Consider the following 24,150-nt stretch of genomic DNA (forward strand, 5'->3'; position numbering starts at 1 on the left):
TTGAACCATCTGCCATTTTGATAGAGAAATTGTCCACTGTATATACTTTATTTTATCTTCCATATCACTGACAGGGATCATATTTGCATCATCTTGGCTTACACAGTAGCTAAAAGAGTATCTTAAATGTGGCAAATGTTCAAAGAATGTTTTTTAGTATATGTGCTGCCGAAGTGAGCATTCAATGAATGTTTTTTGAATGATTTAATTAAACATCTTAGTTCTAATTCATGTTTTAATTCTGACACTATCTTGGGAATATAGTTTTAACCTGAAATGAAACCACAGTATCCCTTTGGATGTAAAATATAAGAAAATATTCATAACCAGAGACAAATTTGGGAATTAGGTTTCACTTCAGAGAAAATTACAGTGTTAGATTCAATCTAAATTTCTATAGCATTTCAGCTTAGACTGGTTTTACTACTTTATGAAAAAAAAAGATGTATAAACCAACTAATTTTTTTAAGTATTGTCCTGGATGCTGAGTTTATAGAAATAAACAAAATTCAAAAAAAAAATCCCGTCATCAAGGAGTACATTTGTGTTAGAGCACAGAGATGTTTTCAAGGAGGCAAGTATGGCTGGAACAGGAGTGCCAGCACAATACCAGATGGTGAGGACAGAGAGATCATGAAGCAAAGATTTTGCAGAAACTTTTAGGCCATTGTGAAGATTTTGGATTTTAATCTGAGCTATATGGGGGGACCACAGGAAGGTTTTGATAGGGGAGTGACATCATTTTATTTAAATTTTAGCAGAATCACCCTAGCTGCTATGTAGATGTCAGCCTGCTGAGTAGATATTATTCTGAAAGAGGTAAGAGTGGAAGCCTGAGATCCAGTTAGGGTGCCATTGTTGTTAAACAGGTAAGCAATGATGGGTGCTTGGTTTAGGAATAATAGTAATAAAAGAGGGAAGAAGTGGGCAGATTCTGGGCTATTAACTGAAACATGAAGGACCAAAGGAGAAATGAGTTGTGGAGAAAGATAAGTACGTATTTTTTTAAATGTCTCAGAAGTAATATGTTTTATTAACTGAAACCATAGGATAAAAAATTCTTCCAACCACAAGAAGATATCTCTCTTCAATTTCAAGAGACATTTCAATTTCCAAGCTTTACCTAGAATGGAATGATTGTTACAGGGACAAGTGCTTTGAATAATATTGTTCCCTAGTCCTTCTATGCACTGTTTGTCACCTTCATTTACTTTTTTACCGTCCTGTAGCAGTCATTCTCAAACTTTTTGATCTCAGGACACTTTTACCATCTCAGAAATTATTGAGGACTCTGGGTCCAGCAATGAGTCAGAAACCTCTTACAGTAATTTAAATAGTGGAAGTTCAAGGTAAATAATTTTTATCAAGCTTTTATACTAGATTAAATATAAAGATAGAGTTAGTTACCTGTCTATCTTTATATGTACTATATAAAGTCTAAGGGTACCTTGGGACTGAGAGAGAGTTCCCCAAAAAGAACAAACTTGAAAAGGGAATCCTGTCCCCAAGGTTGGAACTCAGACCTTGTTGAAGTTCTAAAAAACCAACTAGATAGTAGAATTTTGCTCAGTTGTCTGGAAGAGCTGTTCCAGAGTCACTGGACAAAGTGAAAGATCCCTCTGAGGAGCAGGTGAGCTGAAGCTAGTAGCCAGGCTTGTAGAGGAAGTCAGAGTATCACTGCCAGAACTGCCGAAACCAGGGGCTAGACAGGCCTCCTCTTTACAAACCTAGTAGACTCTGTGCATTCCTGGGCTGTGTGCAATACAGGTAGGGTGATCTGCTCACTAAATAGCAGATTGATGGGACCTCTGGCATGTGCACGTGCAGAGCTAAAGCGAGGATGAAAAGAGTAGTGATCTGGGCTGGGCTGCAGATGTTGTGGTGTCTGGGGGTCCTGACTACACCACTGCTGCCTGACATTGAAAGCTACAGAAAGCATGTTCTCCAGAAATCTGGCAATGAAACTCCTCCACCTCTAGTGTCACTCCAGTGTTCTTATAAACCAACCTTAACTTCCCATTGACTGGCAAAGGAGAAATATTTACAAGGAATAACTCTATTATCATAGAGCAGAGTGGATTCAGAGCTGAGAGGCCATAAGTGATAACCGGCACAAAGTCCCAAAGGAACTTTTATTTATGTGAGTTAAATCTAGTATAAATTAAAGCTATAAAATTTTTAAAATATTTTAATAACTTATTTAAGCTGGTGATGATAAATCCACTGCATGTCTACATGTAAACACTTTTTATGAAAAAAATATTTTAAAAATTAGAAGAGTGACAGTTTTACATTTTGCAAAGTTCTTTGATGTCTGCTTGAAAAGAAGACAATTGGATTCTTATATCTGCTTCATTCAATCTATTGCAGTATATTGTTTTGGTAGCAGTATTAAAAAAATCAAATTCACTCATAAAAATATATAGTTAGAAAATGGAAGAATATTTTTTGTTTGTTTTGTTTAGAGAGAGAGAGAGAGACCATGAGCAGGAAAGAAGGGAAAAGTGAGAGAGAGAAGGAGAGAGACAGACAGGGAGAGAATCCCACACAGGCTTCACACTCAGTGCAGAGCCCAATGCAGGGCTTAATTCTACAACCTTGGGATCATGACCTAAACTGAAATCAAGTGTCAGACACTCAACCAACTGAGCCACCCAGGTGCCCCCATAAATGGAAGAATATTTTAATAGTCTTTTCATATGATCATGGATAGTCTTCTTTGATATAACACCAAAAACTGATGAGATAGCTTCTTGAATGTTGATTACACTGCAAAGTCTGAAACCATACTGATTAAAATTTATACTGTATTGCACTAATATTCATTGATCAATATTGCAGTCTGAATGAATGTTACCAATGCATGATTTTATAACAATTTGTTGGTCATTTGGAAAATATAGTTCATTGATTTCTGAAAATCTATTAAATATTGACACATTTCATTACATAATATAAAAAAATCACATTCATTAATAGCAACTTTGATCTCATCAAAGCATATTTAAATATTATGAAGCTGACAAGCTCATAGTGACAGATGAAAGTTTTCCAAAATTTTAATATTCTCTTGAAAACTCAATTTTGTCTCCCTTGTCAGAATATACTATCAGTTACTTTAGTCACTTGTTTATTTTTGAGAAAATCTGACAAATACCCAAGTCAAAATATCCAGAGTTTATCAGTTTGTCATTCTTTTAAGGAAAAATGATGTTTCGTGAAGTTTTTAGCTCAGCTCACAGCCTAATCACACAAGGGCTTTCCTTTAGGTGGCCATCATATTCAGTATGCTGCAGAAGTACTTTATGCATACTTTCCATTTTGTCCCACAGCATATTAGAAATATGTACTCAAAAGCTGAGATTTAATAAAATATGTACTTTTTACAACTTCACTGAGGACATGTATAACTGAAATTATCGTTTAATACCTGCCAAGCTGTAGCAGTTACCACTACAATACTACTTGACTGCTAGTGTATACCTTGATTCCTGCTAAGGTAACAGCAGTTTTGTCCACTGTTGCTTTTAACCATCATTTCTTCTTTTCTTCATCATTTGTTTTCTGTGCTCTTGTAGATGTTTTTGGTGCATGTACCTTACTTGTCCTTGAGTTATGACCAGTTATGTTTCTATCTCTGCCATATTTCTAAGCTCCATGACGTCAGGGTTTGTATTTGATTTTACTCAATATTTTACCCCAACCACCTCAGTGATTTTCCATTTAATAGTAATCTAGTAAGTATTGTTTACATGGGTAAATTAACAGATTTTTTTCTCCTAAACTGGAGATAGTATATTTTATAATCCTGTTGATGATCATTCCCATCAAGTCCTTCTGTACTTAAGCTGTCTACAATGTCATGTTGTAATATACGTGTGCATTTTAATTTATATTTACCAATACATAGGAGTAATCGTTTGCCTCATGGGAATATATACACGTGTGTGATTTTATTTTAATTATTAATTTACTTCTCTGTATATTTTATGATAATGGAGTTCCTTATGGACAAGGAATATGTCTTTTTTCTTTCATTTTGAAAGTATAGTGTGTAGTATCTTGTATGTATGAGTGATTCAAAAATTGATTGCTGATGAATAAATAGACATTTTTTGGATAAAAAGCTTATTCACACATAAAAAAGAAAGGCAATAAATGATGCTGGAATCACTAGGATATCACATGAAAAAAAAAAAATCTAGACACAAGCCTTACACACTTCACTAAAAGTTAACTACAAATGTTTCACAAGCCTACATGCAAAAGCACAACTATAGAACTCCTAGAAGATCACATAGCAGAAAACATGGATGACCTTGCATTTGGTGATGACTTTTGACATATAACACTAAAGGCAAGATTCATGAAAGAAATGATTGATAAGTCGGACTCCATTAAAATTAAAAACTTCTCTGTAAAGGACATTTTCAAAAGAATGAAAAGACAAAAAACACAGAGAATGAAAAGACAAGCCGCAGATTGGGAGAAAATATTTACAAGACTTGTTTGCTAGAATATTGTTATTCAGAACACACAAAGAATTCTTAAAGCTCAACAGTGAGAAAACAAACAACATGGGCCAAACAAACAACATGTTATTAGAACATGGGCCAAAGGCTTTAACAGACACCTCACCAAAGAAAATGTACAACTGGCAAATAATCATATGAAAAGATCATTATCATTGGGAAATGCAAAGTAAAACAACAACGAGATACCACTATACACCTATTAAAATGTCCAAACTCTAGAACACTAACAACACCAAATTCTGGTGAGGGTGTGGAGCAAAAGGAACTCTATTCATTGTTGAGGAGAATGCGAACTGGTATAGTCACTTTGGAAAACAGTTTTGCAGTTTCTTGTAAAACTAAACATACTCTTTCCATACATTGCACAATTATGTGTGCCTTGGCATATACCCCAAAGTGTTAAAAATTTATGTTCACACAAAAACCTGTTCACAAATGTTTATATCAGACTTATTCATAACTGCCCAAATTTGGATGCAACCAAGATGTAGTTCGGTAGGTGAATAGATAAATAAATTGAGGTTCATCCAGACAATGGGCTGTTATTTAGCACACACATACACACAACGGCTATCAAGCCATGAAAATACATGGAGGATATGTAAGTGTACATAACTAAGTGACAGAAGCCAATTTGAGAAGTTTGTATACCAAATAATTTCAAGTATATGATGTTTATATATGACATTCTGGAAAAGGCAAAGTTGTGGAGATGGTAAAAAAGATCAGTGGCTGCCAGAGGTTAAGGAAGAATGAAGGATGAATAGAGCAGAGAGGATTTTAGGACAGTAAATTAATCTTTATGAAACTATAATGGTGGATACATGTCATTATAAATTTGTCCAATTCCATAGAATGTACAATACCAAGAGTGAATCTTACATTATAACAGTGTGTCAGTGTCAATGTAAGTTTGTCAATTGGCTTGATTATACCATTCTGGGAAGAATGTTGATAATCAAGGAGGCTGTGCATGTATTGGGGCAAGTGGAATATAGAAAATCTCAGTACTTTCTGCATAATTGTTCTTTGAACCTAAAACTACTCTAAAAAATAAACTCTATTAAAATAAAAACAAAGAAGAAAGGAATTTGCTTGTATGCTGGTGTCCACTGAATATAATCCATACTATATAGATTATAAAACATATTCACACAGAAAATTTTATTTTGCCTTATTATAAACCAATTAAGTACAAAATACAGATATTATTAACCATTTCCTTCACTTGTCATAGCTCCACATTCATGCTGTTGTTAACCAGTCCTCCCAATACTGTTAAATGTTATTTTTTGGTAAAGCTTTGGCTGTATAATATATGCAGACAAATGGATAGATTGATAATTAGTTAAACATTTAGATAGCTTAATTGCACTGTTAAAATTATTATAGGAACAATAGTCAACATGTATTGACTATGTACAAAAATTGTGCCAAATGCTCATATTGTCTCATTTATTTTTCTTAACAACCATGTAAAAAGGTTATACAAGTATATCTATTTTCACATAAGGAAACTGAAGCAAGAAACATCAAGTAAATTTACAGAAAGCCTCACAGCCGTTAGAACCAGTGTTTGAGCCCATGTACTCATTTTATTATGCTTTTAAATACTCTAATGTCACCCTTTTAGCAAAAATAGTCATTAAATATTATGTTAAAAACATGTTATTTTGCTAAACATTCTAAATCAGACACTGTCTAACCTTTTAATGGTTTATACCCCAAGATGCCCATTGTGCAAATGTAAAACTTGTAAGTGGAATTTGCATTGGCCCTAATCTTTTGTTTTACCTGATGGTATGAAATTAAATAATTGTAATGATTTGAATTCCACTAACCCTGCTATTGTAATAGAATAACAACCTACAGGGTCCTCTTTTTACTCACCAGTATTTTCAGGAGTCCCCAAGGAATGCTCATTAAACCTATCTTCTCCCATCAGTTGTTGGCAATTGTGATGGTTCACTTTATGTGTCAACTTCGAGAGTGGTTTGGGATGAAATTAACATTTACATTGGTGAACTTTGGGTAAAGTAGAATGCCTTCCATAGTGTAGGTAGGCCTTTTCAGTTGAGGGGCTGAATAGTACAAAAAGACTGATTTTCCCAAGAAGAGAAAATTCTCCAATAGGCTGCTTTGGATTTCATCTGCACCATCAGCTCTCCTAGGTCTTCAGTCTGCTTTCCCACGCTGCAGATTGTGGATTTCAGTCTCCATAATCATGTGGGCCAATTCCTTACAATAAATTCTTTCCTTTTCTTATGTCTTTTCTTTTCTTTTCTTTTTTCTTTTCTTCTTTTCTTTTCTTTCTTTTCTTTTCTTCTCTAGAGAACCCGGACTAATATACCAGGCCCCACAATCAATGACCTAGCCTGTCATGGTGCCCTACTTATATGTGGCAATTTGTGACAAACAGAAAAAAAAGGCCTCTTGCTCTTTTGCAGTATTCTGCTAGAAAGCTCCCAAATCAGAGCTGCTTATAGCCCAGTGTTTTACACAGTTTTTCTGTACACTTTTTTCTTTTATAGTCTTTTTTTCTCCTTGGTATATATGAGATTGGGCTGAAAGTACTCATCATGGTGTAATCAGAATCACGATTCCCCTTCTACAATGACTCTAGTTTAAACACTTAACTCTCATGCACAGCTATTCCTTCTCTTGGGATGAATTATCTCCTCCTGTTACTGTCAGGTTGGTCTGTTACACTATTTTTCTATGACATGCTTCAGACATTTCTGTTCCCCAGTAGAGTTCTTTCCTAAGGATCACTTCAGATGTCATGCAAAAGAAATTTTCTTATGGAATGCCTCACCAGGATTCTAAGAATGCCCAAATATGTCTGAATCTCAACAAAGATAACATTACCCAACAAAGTTAACATTTCTGCAGTCTGCTATAATATGCTGCAGAAATATTCCTTACTCTTGTTCTAATTTCAAGGAATTCATATTCTTTGGGAAAATTAACCCTCATGCATCCTACTTCATTTTTTCACTTGACCAGAGGTTCAAAAAGCACCAAATGCTAGAAGTTCCACTAACTTCACATATGGACATGGAAAGCTCTAATTTTACCCAAATCATATTTGTGTAAGAAGAGTTTTATGAATGAAAGATAAGGAAAAATTCTGTTCTTCTATAAGGGAGTGATTTGATATACATGTACAATGTGTCAGCTGACCAGTAAGCACATATTTATGAGGGCAGTGGGGTAGAATGTGATATTTGAACACCCCCCCAAATCTGTCATATGTTAATATTAATATTAATTAATAGAATTATAATTATATTAATTATATAATTAATTTTATAATATGTTAATTATATAAAATAATTATAATTAATATTAAATAATATCTGTCATATATTAATCATCACTGCATAAAAAGATGAGATAAGGGAGAAAAAAGCAAGAATAGAAGAATATACATTCTAAAAAGAAGTTCTATTTAATTTTTTGAGACAGTGAACAATGACAGCTAATTAGGGTTTAATGTTTAACTAGGTAAGGTCACAACTGAATTTTTGGTTTTCCTCCTATTATTAAGTCTTCTATAAAAAGGTGGAATTTTAGAACCTATTTGAAGATCAGAGAAGAAAATGAACTTAGAACTACAGGGGATAAAAAGAAGATTCTCCAGACATTAAGATAACTTCACTACTACCCACTCATTATCTGTCTTATAACAATAGCCACCTAGTCAATGATTCATCCAAACCAAATGTGCAAAGTGTGCAACAAACTTTGAATAAGTCAAAAGACTTATACTCCATTTGCTGGTATTAAGATCAAGGTGTTAAAGTTGAGGAAATAGAAAATAAAAGTTGATGGAGAATTCACTGCAGTTGTTAGCTCTAAGGGGTTTCCAAGTCAGCCAACCTCAGTCATCTGTTGTTCAAACAAATGTACCTCTATTATGCCCCCAGAACTATGTCTACTGGCCAGAAGGATGCCCTCTAGGTGATATCAGGAGGTAGCAATGATGCAGGTCTGATTTGAGCTAAGATACATTTCTACCACATTAATATTGGATGTGTCAGTATTTAACTGATACTATAAAGGACAAGTTTTCCTGTTACTGAATTCTCTACTTATTTTAAAATCTCAAAGTATTATTGTTATAATTATAAGCACAAAAGTTTAGCTAGAGAATCCCTCCTTAAAAAAAAAGGCTGTTAATGATTCTGTATGCTAAAACTTCCACACCTAAAAGTTACAATGTAGTTAATGCCATTATGTTTTCTTAATAACAACTTAGGGATAATATTCTACATTTGAATATCTTCTTAGTGTTCGAGCTAATTTTTAACCAGGATATTTAATACACATTGATAGATTTTTAAGAACAGCATTTGAGTGTAGACTAACAAATAACTTTCTTTTATACTGTAATAGAAACTATTTACTGCCCCAATATGTTAAAACTTTCTTATTCTTTTTAGCTACATCAAGGGTACTCAGGTATGTCCCTTGCTAATACTAGAAAGCATTATTTTTCTTCTCCATATATATTTTCTTTATGCTTATTTATTTTTGAGGCGGGGGGCAGAGGAAGGAGGACAGAGGATCTGAAACAACTAATGACCTGAGCTGAAGTTGGACACTTAACTGACTGAGACACCCAGGCGCCCAATGTATTTTCTAGTGTTTCATGACTATAATGATGTTTCCATTGAAATGCTCAGTCTTAACTATGTATTAATCATACAACAATACTAATCATTGGAAGGATTAGCAAGTTTTAAATAGTGATGATGATTCTGCAAATGGGAAATAGTACCAAAACATCCCATTTTGCCCATTGTGCTCTAGAGCAACACTATTGGTCACCTATCTAATATCCATTCTTCCTTAATTTTTCTTTGTTAATCTAACCACAGATTTACCTAAGACACCAGGTGGCTACCAGCTTTAGAAAAAGGGGCTCCTCCTTAAGACCTACCTAGAGGGTGAATCTTGATTACTGAATATCAGGGCAGTTCACTCCTTTCAAGCCTGATTTAAGAAGAATTTAAGAAGGGTTTTGTTATATAATTTCAGACAAGGACTCCGTTGAGGAAATCTAGGAGCCTCTGAAAAAGATTTCATCCCTCTTGGAGAGGTTCACATCCTCTTTCTTCTTGACATTTAGATGGTTATGTGAGGGTGGGATGCTAAAAGCTCATTAGTAACACCAAAAGGGGTCAAATCTAAGGACATTAGCTGACAGGAAGAGGATGCTTGCGCAGAAAGATTAGAGGAATTGTATGTTTGATGATTTCATTTAGCCATCAATTTAATGAATTCTGGAACTTCCTCCCTTGGGATCTTGTTACATGAGGTCATGTGTCCCTGTTGTCTAAGCAGTTTTGAGATGGGAGTAGTACTACTTGCAGCTGAAACAATTCTTGATTCATTTTAGCATTTAGGACCCACATGTATTTATTATCTGCTTTCACTTTCTTCTAGGGTCTTGAATTTTTGAAAGGAAATGTTAAATCCCTGCTCTCAGAAAGACCAAACATTTTCCCAGATAACCACTGGTGAGGTGTTACAGGACACATTCGGAAAGAATATGTACTGTTTCTTAGGTTTTAATCTGAAATCAGGAATTCCCATCCAACTTTGGTAACTATATAGTTAAGCAATGTATTTTAAAACATAGAAGAGTGAATAATGTTGAAATAATTACATTTTAAATTTGGATATAATTTTAGAAGAGCTAAAATTATCTTTATATATACATATTATTATACATTCTCTATCTTATAAACACTTCAAACTAATCTATAATCTGTGTCAATATTATGCAAATGCTGAGATTTGTAACCTAGATGTCTCACTAAATTTTCAGAGAACAACTAGGAAACTGCAAAATTTCTTGTTAGAACAGATGGTCTTTTGATTAATGCTCTAGTGCATAATTCTACCTCTGTTGAGTCATTTTAACAAGAAAGTGTTTTAAGTGTTCCGCCAGTTGGCTGGTCAAATTAGCAACAGGCACCAGTTAAGGTGTAAACCAGAAGCATAAATCCACCTAGTGATGCATAAGCAAGTGAAAGTATCTCTGCAAGAGTGTTTCTAATAGAGAAGATAGTGAATTAAGATTTTCAGAAAACAGCATGGAAAAAGCTTCTCATCAGTCTAAATTACTAGCCAATGGCAATTATTATATGATACAGGTCTATGTTAAAACTAGTCATTTAAATATTTCAAATAAATCAGAAATAACCAAAGTAATCAAAGTCCTTTGGATTGTGTCTTTAAAATGTTCTGAGGGAAGAAATGAAATGCATCAATACTGGATTTAAATCAACTCAAATAACTGGAGAAATGGTATTTTCGACTCACATATTGATAGCTCATTAGACTTAAAAATGTGCATTGGCATTATCCACACACAGCCTTCCATTAATAACCAAAAACTTTTGCATTTAAATAATTCGATAAAAAAAACTTCAAATTTTAAATGTAGTTATGAATCTACTTATTTTTTCTTAGAAAATTTAAAAGCTCCAGGAATTTATCACTCAATTCCAATGTAGTTCATTTCAGAGGTCTTTTTGTAAAAATGAAGACTTTTAGATTAAGCTTTTTCCAACTGCTGCTTCCAGTTTTAGTATATTACATAATTTTGCTTTAAAAAAAGGTTTTTGAACTTTTAACTTTGTACTATGGGCTAAGTCATAAGTTATTAGTTATTAGTACTCTTTTATATAAACTGGAAAGAAGTAAAGTCAGTGGATAGGTTTAGACTTCCCTGAGCATGTTGCAGGTTCCTCAGTCTGCGGGTGGATCTGCAGGATTCAAAGTAAAAGGGTATGTGCTCTATACCATTTCCCAGCTTTTAGGTTCATCTCCTCATTAGTTTCCTCCAGCATAATTACTTAATGATAATACAATTAATGAGGATTAGTAATGGTCCTCCGTTATTGTGGTCTTCCAGAAGCCCTAGTCCCTTTAAGGAACTTATTCATATACACATATATTTTCCTAACTTTTAACTTATCTTAGCCTCCCAGTTGTACTTTGATATATTTACAAGTTGTTTACATGGGCAAAGTAAGTGTCAAGTGATATAGGATGGAGGCCATAATGTTTATATCTCACATGAGAATTAGTACAGAGCATGTTATATTGTGGTAACAATCACAAGGGTTCTATGGTTTAACAAAACAAAAGTTTATATCTCTCTTGCATGTAACCTGTTAGGGATTAGGGCAACTGTTTAGGACAAGTAGGGCCCCAGCAACTGAGACTGAACTGATCTATGACTTTATCATATCAGCATGAGTCCTTGTCTGCTGTTGCTTTAGGAGAGGAGAGAGCTTGAGAGTTGTTTGTTGGCTTTTCCAAGCTTTGTCTTGAAGTGGCACACATCCCTGCTGCCCAAAGTCTGCAGGCCAGGATGTGTTAGATGGTCAAGGGGAACAGGGATGTGGTGGTGCATATGTAGTATCTGGAAAGTGCAACTGTTGCTGCCATAGTGGTAATTTGAAAATATTCATCCTTCTTGATAACAACAGCAACAACAATGAAAATTCTGCTGACATTTCAGAAATGGGGGTGAATGAACAACAGTAGATTAAATTCCACACATGAGTGAAATCATATGGTACTTGTCTTTCCCTAATTGACTTATTTCACTTAGCATTATACCTTCTAACTCCATCCATGTTGTTGCAAATGGCAAGATTTCATTCTTTTTTATGGGTGAGGAACATTCCATTCTTTATCTGTTTACGCATTGACGGACACTCAGGCTGCTTCCATTCTTAGCAATTGTAAATAATGCTGCAGAAAACATAAGGGTGCATATATCTTTTTGAATTAGTATTTCCATTTTTGGGGGGGAAACATCCATTAATGGAATTGCTGGATCATATGGTAATTCTATTTTTAATTTTTTGAGAACCTCCATACTCTTTTCCAGTGGCTGCACCAGTTTGCATTCCCACCAACAAGTATTCCTTCTTCTCCATACCCTTGCCAACACTTGGTTTCTTGTATTTTTTATTTTAGCCATTCTGAAAGATGTAGGGTGATATCTTATTAGGGTTTTGATTTGTATTTCCCTGATGATTAGTGATGTTGAGCATTTCTTCATGTGTCTTTTGGCCATCTGTATATCTTCTCAGATTCAACAGTTTTTGACAGATATCTGTCATTCATTACTGATGCCACAATTATAAATTCCTAGGTATGGTAATTATCCAGGATAAACTACTGATGACAAAAAGAAGAGAAACAGAATGGGAGAGACACTGTTCTAGTTCATATAATCTTACATTATATGATTTAATATTCACAACAACTGTACTGACAAATTAGTTAATGGGCTCAGAGAAGTTCAGTAACTTTCCAAAGTCAATGTTAAAACAGGGATTTGATCTCATGTCTACCTGATTCTAAATGTTGTGTATTATCTCAATCCCATAATGATTTCCCAAAAGAATATTTAGTACTCTAGCAAAGAAAAACATCTTCACGAAAAACTGCATGACCTTCCTTTCCTCTTTCCTTGACATACTATTTACTTTCATATATGATAGGGATTTCATTCACTCTTGCCAGCAAGAAGCCCACCAGTTGACAGACTTCGTTAAATATGGTTTCGATGCATAAGAATTACTGTTTAAATATTTCCCCTAGACTTGGTCTCTGCATTTTTCTTCTTTAAGTTGGAAAAAGTTGGGCAGGCTAGGTAGACATGTTTTGGGGAAATAATAGGGTTTGTGAGAATGGATATCACTTTTGTATGTATATCAAAATATTTTAAAACAATGACTGTTCTAGGATTAAAAAGGGAAGGGTCATCCTGCTGAATCTAGTTACATCATAGTCCCCTTTCCATTCCAGAAGACTATCTATGGAAATTTCTTTCTTTGTTTTTAAACTGGAGGTCAAGACATTTTTGACAAAAAAGAGTTTTCAAATTTTTACTAATTTGTTCAGTAAATATATATTTATTGAATAAATTTTCATTGACTTTTTAAATACTAGGTACCATAGGCATTGTGTACAATTAAACTGTATTTACTGCTTCCTTTCAATTTTCAGTCAAAAAGAGGGGGCAACATGGAAATTGTATGAGGGCAGAGAAAAGAGTGGTCATCCCCTCTACATCACTGCAAACATAACAAGATGAACAGATTCCAATGTTGTAATAGAATTTTCAATTTAAGGACATGGGGACAAAAGCACTCTCAAAAATTTTAATGTAACAGAGTCTTGGCTTTCATTCAGCTCCTCAAGTCTTGGATCATCCTCTGGGCCAGAGCAATAAGCCAAGTACTTTTCTATTTATTATCCACATTGTTGGTGACAAGTTTGTATGTCAGTCTTTTACATTTGTTGTTTCATTTAAGCAGCATGTTTTTCCAGCCAATAAATTTTGTTACCGATTTTGGAATTTAGGGGTGAAGCAGAGATGAATTTTTAAGTGGATCTTTGTGCTGAAATGGGAAGTGGCTTTTGGCATGTGCTTGACCTACATTGTAGAGATTACTTAAAATTTGATGCAGGTGATCTGATCAGGAAGTCACAGTCTTAAATAATGCAAAGTTCTAACCAACCACTGGGATGTGTTCACACTTACATGTCCACTGATGTCATCAGGTACAGGTTCAATATTTTGAACCTAGGATAGAGAAGCAGGCAGAAGGTGGTTTAAATTAAGGAAGAAGGAACGACATCACCAAGATGGTGACATAGGTTGTTTCTGACTTCTATCTCATTCAGAATAAGAATAAGTAACAACTATTCACAAATAAGATACCACTGAGAGATCCTAGAACACAAAAGTGGGGCTGAAGTAACCCTCTCCCGTGCACCAAAAAGGCCACAAAAAACCCCCACAAAAAAAACAAAAAACAAAAAACAAACAAACCAAAAAACATTAAAAGGGTAAGAGAAGAGGCTACACATTGACCACATTTTCCCTCCCCCAGGCTAGCATGACGTCATGTGGAGAGGTCTCCCCTCTGCCTCCAGTATCCAGTGGGAAAAGAAGACCCAGGGAGTACAACCAGTACCTCAGAATTGGAGTTGCCTGTGGGCACCCCTAACCTGATCTTGCATTATGGAGATTACAGAGGAATCTGGGGCTCAACCACCCAGAGTCTGACTGTAAAAGAGAAGAGGGAAGGAGCTGGCAACAACCAGCACATGGATATTGGCATACTGAGTTCATACCTGCAGTGCCCAAGTAATTACCCAACCAGGAGATTTGTTAATCTACAGAGCTAAGATGGGGCACACTATGACTAGAGAGCTGTCAGAGCATAGATCTGCCTCATTTAGATGATCAAGTGAAGAGTTTTAGTGGCTGTAGAGCCCTGCTTGCCCACCTTCAGCCAAGGAGCTGAATCACAACCCAACCCACTGTTGAAAGCATTTTCTAACCCAACTGATCAGAAGGTCTGGTGACAACTCCTGGAAACAGTGCAGCCCAGAAACAATTGAGCTGAGAGGAGGACAGGCAGAATTGATTGTCCCCAGAACAAGGCCAATACCAGATATGAAGCATTACCATGCTCTACACAGGCAGGGGACTAATTTATAGCCAAGGCTCAAGGTAGTTCCTGCCCCATCCAATTGGGAAAATTAAGATATTTTATGTGAGGTTCATGGTAACCAAAAGTGAAATTCCTATAGTAATTAGACAAAAAAAAAGAAAGAAAAAGAAAAAGAAAAAATAAAAAAAGACATGATAAATAAGTCAAAGCATATTGATGCTATAATACATCAAAACACATGTAAAAGACAAAAGGATATGAAACAAGGAAGAATGGATCTACAAAATAACTAGAAAACAACAAAATGACAATAGTAAGTCCTTAACCTATCAATAATTACTTTAAATGTAAATAAATTAAATTCCCCAATTAAAAGACAAAGAACGGCTGAATGGATTAAACACACACACACACACACACACACACACACACACACAAGATCCAAAAACATGTTGCCCATAAAAGAATCACTTTAGCCTGAACAACACACAGATTGACAGTGAAGCAATGTAAAAAGACATTTAAAGCAAATTGTGATGAACTAAAAGGGTGTGTGTGTAGCTATACTTATATCAAACAAAATAGATTTCAAACTGAAATTGTAAAAAGAGACAAAGAAGGTCATTATATAACAATAAAAGTGTCAATACAGGGGCGCCTGGGTGGCGCAGTCGGTTGGGCGTCCGACTTCAGCCAGGTCACCATCTCGCGGTCCATGAGTTCGAGCCCCGCGTCAGGCTCTGGGCTGATGGCTCAGAGCCTGGAGCCTGTTTCCGATTCTGTGTCTCCCTCTCTCTCTGCCCCTCCCCCGTTCATGCTCTGTCTCTCTCTGTCCCAAAAATAAATAAACGTTGAAAAAAAAAGTGTCAATACATAAAGAAGATATAACAACTGTAAATATTTATGCACCCAATATTGTAGCACCTAAATATATAATGCAAAATATAAAAGAGCTAAAGGGAGAAATAGTATTAATACCATAATAATTGGGGACTTTAATACCTTACTCTCAATAATTAATAGATTATATACAGAGAAAGTTTCAGTGGATTTGAACAACACTATAGACCAGATGGGCTTTACATACATATACAGAACACTGTATTCAACAATAGCAGAATACACATTCGTCTCAAGTACACATGTAACATTTTATAGGATAAACAATATCTTAGACCATAAAATGAGTCTTAGAAAATTGAAATTGAAATCATGCCAAGTAGATTCTCTAGCCACAATGGCATGAAAATGGAAATCAATAATGAGGAAATCTGGAAAATTTCTGAACACATAAAATATTAAACAAGACTCTTCTGAACAACCAATAGATCAAAGAAGAAATTAAAGTGGAAATAAAAGTTCATTGAGACAACAATAATGTACCAGAACTTGTGGGATGCAACAAAAACAGTTCTAAAAGAGAGTTTTATAACAATAAATACCTACAGTAAGAAGCAAGAAAGATCTTAAGTTAACAATTCAACACTATACCTTAAAGAAAAAGAAAAAAGGAAATAAAATTTAGCACAGAAAATAAATAATAAAGATTACAGTATAAATAAATAAGAGAGGAGAAAAATAATAGAAAAGGTTAGGCAAACTAAAAGTTGGCTCTTTGAAAAAATTAAAAACTGAAAACCCTTAGCTAGACTAAGGAAAAAAAAGAAGGGCCCAAATAAACAAAATTATAAATGAAAAAGACATAACTGATACAACAGAAATTAAAATGGCCATAAGAGGCTACTATGATCACTATACACCAACAAATTGGACAACCTAGAAGAATGGAAAAACTCTTACAAACATAAACTTACCAACACTAAATCAGGAAGAAATAGAAAATCTGAATAGACCAACTACTAGTCACGATATTGAATCAGTAATCTAAAATCTCCAACGAAGAGAAGCTCAGGACTTAATGGCTTCACTGGTGAATTTTACCAAACTCTAAAGAATTAACACTGATCCTTCTCAAACTCTTCCAAAAAATCAAAGAGGAGGGAGCACTTCCAGACTCATTGAAAACACTCAATGAAAGATTAAAAGGTTTTCCTTTAAGATCAGGAACAGAACAAGAGTGCCCATTTTTACCATTCTTACTCAACATAGTAGTAGAAGTCCTAGGCAGAGCAATTGAGCAAGAAAACAAAATAAAAGGTATCAAAACTGGAAAGGAAAAAAAATTATGTCTATTTGCAGATGATATGATATTTTTATATATAGAAAATCCTAAAGACTCAACCAAAAACTCTTAGATCTAATTAATGAATTCAGTAAAGTTGAAGGATGCAATAGTAACATACAAAAATCAGTAACGTTTCAATACATTAACAATGAATTCTTTGAAAAGGAAATAAAGAAATCAATCACATTTCCAATAGCACCCAAAACAATAAAATACTTAGGAATAAATTTAACTAAGGAGGTAAAAATCTCTACTCTAAAAATTAAAAGACATTGGTGAATAAAATCAAAGAAGATGCAAATAAATGTAAAGGTATCCAATGTTAATGAATTGGAAGGACTAATTTATTAAAATGTCAGTAGTTAAAAAAGATTCAAGCAGTCTCTGTCAAAAGACTCTGATGATTTTTTGTACCAAGTTAAAAGAATAATAATAAAACTCCTAAAATTCATATGGAACCACAAAAGTCCCCAAGTAGTGAAGGAAATCCTGAGAAAAAAGAACAAAGCAGGAAGCAACACCCTTCCTGATTTCAAGGTATACTATAAAGCTATAGTCATCAAAATAGTATGTTACTGGCATAAAAATAGACAAATAGAACAATGGAACAGAATCACAAACCCAGAAATAAATCAATGCATATACAGTTAAGTAATATTGACAAGGGAACCAAAAATATTCAATAAAGAAAAGATAGTCTTCAATATATGGGGCTGGGACTATTGGATATTCACATGTAAAAGAATGAAACTGGACCTTCTATCTTACACCACTAAAAAAAAATAACTTAAAATAAAGACTTAAATGTAAGATCTGAAACCATGAAACTCCTAGAAGTAAACATAGAAATAAAGCTCCTTGACATTGGCATTGGTAATGATTTTTGGATATGACACCTAAAGCACAAGCCACAAAACCAGAAATCAACAAGTGGGACCATATCAAACTGAAAAGCTTCTGCACAGCAAAAGAAAGCATCAACAAAGTGAAAAAAATCCCTACAGAACAGGAAAAATATTTTCATGCCATATATCCAATAGGGGATTAATGTCCAAAAAATATAAAAAACTTATGCTACTCAACAGAAATGAACAACATCCAATACAAAAATGGGCAAAGGACCTGAGACGTTTTTTCAAAGAAAATACATGAAAGGCCAACAGGTAAATCAAAAGAGGCTGAACATTAGTAGTCATTTGGGAAATGCAAATTAAAACCACAGGGAGATAATTACCTCACACTTGTTAGAATGGCTTTCATCATAAAGACAACAGAACAAGTGTTGGGATGAAAATGGAGAAAAAGGAACCCTTGTGCATTGTTGGTGGGACTGTAAATTGATAGAGCCACTATGGAAAACAGTATGGAAGATTCTCATATAATTAAAAACAAAACTACCATGTCATCCAGAAATTCTACTTCTGGAAATATATCCAAAGGAAATGAAAACAGTTGAAAAAATATATTCACTCCCGTATTTATAGCAGCATTGTTTAAAATAGTCAAGATAAGGAAACAGCTTAAATGTTTATCAATGGATAAATGGACAAGGATGTTATATGTAATAACTTACCTGTTTAAATATACAATTTATAATATAGAAATACAGAAATATAATATATATTGAAATATATAATATATTAGAATATATAGAAATAATATATATAATGGAATATTATTGAGCCATAAAAAAACAAGGAAATTCTACTATTTGCAATAAGATGGATGGACATGAAAGTTGTTACGCTAAGTGAAATAATTCAGAGAAAGACAAACACTACATGATCTCACTTATAAATGAAATCTTAAACTCAGAAAAAGAGATAGACTTGTGGTTATGAGATGGACATTGGTGGAGGAGGGAATTGAAGGTAGATAGTATGAACTTTCAGTTATAAGATAAATAAGTATAATAAAACCTTGGTTTGCAAGCATAATTCATTCCAGAAACATGCTTGTAATCCAAAGCACTCCTATATCAAAGTGAATTTCAATAATCATTGGCTTAGTTGTGATCATGTGGCACGTGGCCTCACATACTACTTGTATTGCAAGACATTGCTCGTTTATCAAGTTAAAATTTATTGCAAATGTTTTCTTGTCTAGGGGCACTTGGGTGGCTCAGTTAAGCATCTGACTTTGACTCAGGTTATGATCTCACAGTTTGTGAGTTCAAGTTATGCATCATGCTCCGTGCTAACAGCTCAGAGCCTGGAGCCTGCTTTGGATGCTGTCTTCCTCTCTCTCTGTCCTTCCCCTGCTCATGATCTATCTCTGAAAATAATAAATATACATTAAAGAAGAAAAAAAAAGAAAAAAATGTTTGTTCGTCTTGCAGAACACTCACAGAACAAGTTACTTGCAACCCAAGGTTTTACTGTATTGGGGTTATAACATAAGACATGATGAGTAGCTAACTCTGCTATATGATACATAGAAAAGTTAAGAGAGTAAATCATGATTTAACATAACAAGGAGACATTTTTTTTCCTTTTTTCTTTCTTTCTTTTCTTTTTATTGTATCTGTAAGAAAAGGTGAATGTGAGCTGAACTTACTATGGTAATCATTTCTTACTATATGTAAATCTAATCATCATGCTGTACTCATTAAATTTATATAGTGATGTATCTCAATAATTTCTCAGTAAAATTGGAAAAAATTAAGAAATGTTCTATTGTTTCTGGGTAAAATGTGAATGGACTTCCCTGAGTCAGTCAATAATTCCTGTGTGCATTTGGACATTAGCTGATTTTCACCTATCTGGAATGTTGTCAAGGTATTTAGGCTTTATGCAGAGGATTAGACTAGACAACTAAGGAATTCATCCTAATATGTAAAGGAACAGAAAATCAGAGAATCACAGTACATTACAGATTTAGGAAATATTTTCTCATTTGTATAGAATAAAAAGATTTAATTTTAAATTTGGAAAAAAAAGAAAATCACTATTCATTTGAAGGAAGATATATACTTGTTTGGATTAGGAATCTCAAAGTGTACAAAATGGTAAATTGAATGTATTTATAATTAAAATATTCTGGGTTGATGTTTGTGATTTGGGTAAAGTTGAGGTTTATCTTTGCTTGGAAAATTTGATAAAAGAGCTGTGTTAAAAATGTGATTTTTTTCTAACAGTCCTAAATCAGGAGGTAAAATCCATGTCTCCCCTTGAAACTGGATAGACCTTTGTGACAAATAGAACATGATGGAAAGTGATGCTTCATGACTTCCAAGGGTAGTTTAGAAAAGGCCATGCATGTTCTGCTGTCTCTTGGAACACTGGTCTGGAAGCATTAAGCCATCATGTACTAAATTCCGGCTACCCTGAGCTGCCATATGGAGACAGATACCATGTAGTGGGAAAGAGGGAGTTCAATACCAGGTGCTTGAGTAAAACATTCTTCTCTATGCCCCAGCCTGAACCAGTGTCTGCCGCTACCCCATGCGACGAGAAAGAACTGGCCTGAGTCCCATTCCCCAAATTTGTAAACAAATAAACGACTGCTATTGACTTAAGCCATTGTGCAGTGGCTCAGTACACAAAAATAAACAACCAGAACACACAGATATCTCACTATTATGTTGTCTTTATATAATGCTTACCCATTAACTTGCAAAGAGGAAAATTCAGTCATCAGTATTTTTGGTTTTCTTAGCTGTAAATATAATTTTCCATTAAGTTCCTAGAGAGAGTACATTTTTGATGTATGAATTTAAATAAGTAAGCTTTGCCCTCAATTGTTAGCTTTTAATCAATGATATATTAATATGTATTAATTAATATTAATATGATATATTAATTCCAACCAATAAAACCCCAACTAATAAAAAGAAGATGTAGATAGATGATAGAGATAGAGATATCTGGACAGAGATAAAGATTGGATAGAGATTTTGTCCAAATATTAATCAAATTCCTAGATTAAAGAAATGTTTCATTGTGTAGAACAATAGGGCAAAGCAAGATTTGTAGTGCTGACAAACATAAATGCCTTAGCTGTTAAGACCCTGGAAATGAATAATCATCTTAAGAAGGAATGAATGTCAAAAGAGTGAATAGGGAGCCAGTGCCCAAAACTGTGGGTGGGGATTTAATCAACAAGTCAGGTTAGCGAACAAACTCCTTCCCACTGAAGTTATCCAGACGACAGATCCTTTTCAATATGTCATTGGACTAACAAGAGTTTAAAGAATTAAATTATTAATATTTTCAAACATAACATATTCACATATACATGAGTTCTATTAGTGTTTACTCATTTCATGCATAGTCAAATATACTATTTTAATCAGTATTATCTATTACCAATTAATTAAAATGTTGATAAAAATAAAAATTTTAATTGTGTAGCTTGAATGTTATAATAACATTGCTTATAATAAGAACATTAAAATATCCTGTGCAAAAGTAACAGTAAAAAATGTTTACTTCTAATGCATTATTTTATATATTCTATCTTCAGATTAAGGTAGAAATGAGGTAAAATTCATATCCTTACTAATGTAACATTCAACATCTTCCAAATATATTTGAAACCAAGAAAAGTATGAACAATGCATATTCTTCACATGTATAGAAATAATTTTATATAATTTTAAAATAAATTAACTTTATAAAAATGAATAAAAGTAAGAAAATCTCAAATAACATGACTTCATTCCTTATGAACTTTAGTTTTCCTGTGCAAATCAATTTTAAGGTATATTCCTGTACATGCTTCTGTATTCCATTACATATTTTAGTATATGTAATGTAATTTTAATCCTGTTGTCTATATTTTCCATAATTTTTTTCAAATGATTAAAGAGATTGGTTCTCATCAAGAGTGTCTCTGAATTCTCATTGTTGTTCTACTTTGGATAATAGCAAATTTAAATAAACATTAATTTAAAAAATAGTAAGAATTTCTAATTTGAAAAATAGACATTAATTTGTAAACCAAAATTTATCTTCAAGTAATTCTTTGGTGTTGTCCTAAAATCTTCCATTCCTTACAGGAATGAATGAAATCCGTTTTATTAGATAAAGAGGAGATTATTTACAACAGTAAAAATTACAAGGTGATAAATATGAATAATGTGAAAGTTTAAATACCACAACCAGTGTTAATTACCCATCCCCAAGTGATTATTAGAATTAAAAAAGGAAATAAAAACTGAAAGTTTCATTATATGACATCCTGATAGTATAAATTGTACAGTACTACAGTATAAGAGTGCCTCCAAGTGGCATTTGTCAAAACTCCATATAAAAAATTTAAATACAAGAACCAAAAGTTAAGCTTTAATAACAGTAGACCCTAAAGGATCACTTTTTTCTTTCTGCTTACTTAGGATCTACTCTTCATATTTACAATTCAGTTTTTAGGAAATTCCTAACTGTCTTTAAATATCCACACTTAAGTCCCATTAATCTTCAGAATTCTAGATTGTTTTCAGTATGTTATTTGTACTGTCTTGATATAGTGTTTAGTTAGCTGATAAGTAATTTGTACAGTAGAATCTTTTGATTAATACATTGCCCCTATTTTCAGTGTTCCTAAAAATGTTGTCTATATTTCCTATATCTTGGATGATAAGAGGGACAAAGGACTTATTTCCTACCTATAGAATACTAGACTTGTTGGATCATCTAATTCTACCTCTACAATTTCACAATTAAATAAGAGTTTAAGGAATTTATCCAAGATCAATGTGGTTGGTGACTTAACTAATATAATCTGTCTGACCAGACTTGTAATTCAGTACTCTTTCAAATACATTTGCTCTGACACCAAAAATAGAGCTCTTCCACATGCCCTAAACAAATACGTCTTTATTTTTCGTACATGGTTTTCTTAAAACTCAACCAAACTCTAGAACACCAAATGTAGAAGTTGCCTAAGGCAAAAAGTGCTCAGGAACTGACAAATAAACCAATAGGTTCTAAATAGGCCTTAAAAAAATTAATGTGTAGGTTTATGTCACAAAAATATTTAAATTACCAGAGTAGAAAGGAGTCTGGATAGTAATAAATAGGGCAGTTGAGCTTGTAACATAACTTAGAGACAGATCTGTTTGCTCTAAAAAGATAATCTTTGTAGTGAAAGTTATTTTCAAACTGATTTCATTTGTAGATGCTACTCTTTCCATTATTTTACCACTCTTGTCCTGATATTTCTTTTAAATTTCATGTTTTACTGTTTATTTCCCTTCTTCTGTTTCATATAAATGATTCCAGGAAGGCATTCTTCTCTCTTTTCCCAAAGGTGTCATTCCAATGCTATTCTTTCCTAATTCTTATTCCTTTTTCCCCTCTTAATTGCTTTTTATGGGTTTTTTTCTTTCTCTCCTGCCACTTCATCTACAACTTTCTTGGAATGAGTTAGCCAACATCGACAACAAGATTTAAAGTTCAGTCTCTGAGGGGCTATAATGTAGATACATCCAGAGTATTAAGTACAGAAAAATGCCTGTAGGTTTTCAAATAGATATGTGGATATCTGTATGTGTAATATAAACTATTAACTTTTTAAACTTTTGAATGCCATGCTGTATTATCTATGGAACTATTTTGTGGTGAAATTAGAATAAAATGTTCTAATTTAGTATTTCCTGTTATTTAATTCCAAAATACCTTTTAAAGATTGAGCTCACATTGTAGTTTCCATTAATTTCCTCAGTTATCCCATTTAAAAAATTAAATGTGTTTTAACTATCATGCCAAATTTCTACTTGTTTAAGGTCGTCTCAAACAATGACCATTTTTTAAGTCACTCCCTGCCAATCTGAGCTCATGTCAGAATTTCATTAGTACTCTATTTACTCTGACTCCCACATCATTAATGAGGTTTCAAATAAGACCAGACTGAAATTCATCCCTATGTTACCCGGAAAACATGACATTGTTTACTGTCACTCTGATTCAAGCCCATTGTCCAGATTTTAAAC

General features: G+C 33.7%; 1 long non-coding RNA gene across 2 annotated transcripts in view; it reads right to left on the reverse strand.

Moving 5' to 3' along the window:
- The window catches only part of LOC122481298, a 57,397-nt gene that overhangs the window by 24,822 nt on the left and 8,425 nt on the right, over window positions 1-24,150 (reverse strand). Inside the window, exons 1-2 of one of the 2 annotated variants that reach the window (XR_006296814.1) lie at window positions 20,824-20,903; window positions 14,116-14,157 (exon numbers count right to left, since the gene is read on the reverse strand). The exons of the other annotated variant lie outside the window; for it this stretch is intronic. This is a non-coding gene — a long non-coding RNA (uncharacterized LOC122481298). Of the gene's footprint in view, window positions 1-14,115; window positions 14,158-20,823; window positions 20,904-24,150 lie in introns of those variants that run through there. 2 annotated transcript variants of the gene reach the window in all.

This window comes from Prionailurus bengalensis, chromosome C1 (genome assembly GCF_016509475.1).
Source record: "Prionailurus bengalensis isolate Pbe53 chromosome C1, Fcat_Pben_1.1_paternal_pri, whole genome shotgun sequence".
Lineage (NCBI taxonomy): Eukaryota > Metazoa > Chordata > Mammalia > Carnivora > Felidae > Prionailurus > Prionailurus bengalensis.